This window comes from Pundamilia nyererei, unplaced genomic scaffold (assembly GCF_000239375.1).
Source record: "Pundamilia nyererei isolate P.nyererei 1_Seehausen unplaced genomic scaffold, PunNye1.0 scaffold00266, whole genome shotgun sequence".
Classification (NCBI taxonomy): domain Eukaryota; kingdom Metazoa; phylum Chordata; class Actinopteri; order Cichliformes; family Cichlidae; genus Pundamilia; species Pundamilia nyererei.
The window spans coordinates 315,291-317,258 of record NW_005187667.1 but is presented as its reverse complement, the minus strand read 5'-3'; positions in this window follow the sequence as shown (position 1 = coordinate 317,258).

The window sequence follows — 1,968 nt, the reverse complement described above, 5'->3', positions numbered from 1 at the left end:
GTGACCTCTGGACCGCCATGGGTTTCATTAGAGACAGACAGCGGTGGCTTACTTTGGGCCGCGAGCCTCTGATCCGCTGAGTCTCAGAGAAACAGTCGCAGGATTGGACGAGCCCAATTTAACCCGCCGCTGTTTTCTCGAGACACACGAGCCGTCCACGACTTTGCGCTTTTCTACATCCGTCGAACCTCGTCCGGTTAAATATGGCTCAGTGATGTCTTCATACCTGAGTCACAGCAGAACTTCCTGCTCCTCCTCAGAGCTCAGACTTCTGAGGAGGAGCAGGGAGCTAACCTAACCCTAACCCACCTGTAGATGAAGTCAGTGAATGAATGTGAGCTCTGTTCATAATAATCCTTCTTTGTCTGACATCATGAGTGTTTGGAGACTTGGGCTGATTATTAGAAACTTCATGTTTAACCTGAATACCTGCTGCGGGACCCATGACTGTCAGAGACCGCCGCCCGCTGCGAGCGCTCCCTGGCTCCAAGCTGCTGACCTTCGTCACGCTGCATCAGCTCCGTGCTGAGTCATCATCTGCACTAAATCAGCAGAGGGGGCAACCCCGCCCCTCACAGACGCTGTGAGCGCTCAGAGAGGCTCACAGCGCGGGAGGATGATGCTTCAGCTGGAGCACAGAGACACGTTTATAAACACAGCAGAAACGTGAGATTCTCTGGTTCCTCCTCAGCTCGCTCGCGTCCACAACAGGAAACAGCAAAAAGACGCTACGCTTTAATGTGGACAGTGATCAGAAACCAAAGAAGAAGAGTGTCTGGAACCTGAACCATCACCAGACCAGGAGCTTTGCTTCCTGCAGCACAGAGGTGCATCATGGGAAACTGCGACATGTTCTAAACTTCAGTCAGTCGGCTGCAGGATCACCTTACAAGTCCATGTTGAGGGCAAAATAATCCTCCTGCTCCGGAGGCCGCCTCAGCAGCAACAATCTGGTCCTCCAGAATCCTCTGACACCAGGAGATCACCTCCACCTGAGAGAGGAGGAGGAGTCAGCAAGGCTTTAATGTGTGATCATAAAATAATAAAAACAGACGTGATGTCTGCGCTCTCACTGAACCTCAAACCTGATTCGTCCACAGCTGCCAAGTTTTTACTGGTGTCGGTTTTAAATGGTTCCTAGCTCACACCTGGAGCTCACACCTGGAGCTCACACCTGGAGCTCACACCTGGAGCTCACACCTGGAGCTCACACCTGGAGCTCACACCTGGAGCTCCCCTGCACAGAGACCGATGATCATGTCATTTATAATGAAGCTGATTTAGTTCTCTGACTTGATGAGATGCCAGCATGAACTTAGCCTGTTGTTGAGGTGCAGGTGGAGACGGAGGTGGAGGTGTGGGGGTCGAGAGCTCGTCACTCTTTGGTTTGATTGCAGCCCCAGTTTCACTCGAGTGTTTAGTTTGTGAGGGCTTTGATTGGTCTGCGCTTCAGCCTTCCTCCTCCTCCACCTCTGATGCAGCTCTGCAGGGCTGTGTTGTGGTGAACGCTGCCCTCTGCTGGTCATAATTCTGTCCTGCAGCTTTTTCTCTACACCACCAGGAACAAAAGTCAACGTCCTTTCAAAGAAAAACGAGCAGAAGTCAAAATAAAAATTATTTTTATTTAAGGAATAAGAAAATTCCTGCTTCGGTCCGTCCTCCTTTCACACAGCTTCAGGTTCTTTATCAGAGTCCATCTTCCTCCTGACGTCTGTCTGAGGGTCTGAACACTGAACTGATGGTTTAACACCTGGATTTTTGTCTGTACACCTGAATCTGGAATAACACGTTTGATCAGCTGACTCTGATCGATTACTCAATTTGGATGGGAAACAAACATCTGCATCCATCTGTACGAATGGTCACACACTTCATTTGTTTAACAAAAAAAGGCTCATAAAGTGTTTAAAATTAGACTTTGTTACCAAATAAGACGGATTAGTGAGACTTTCCTGCTTGAGTGCAGCT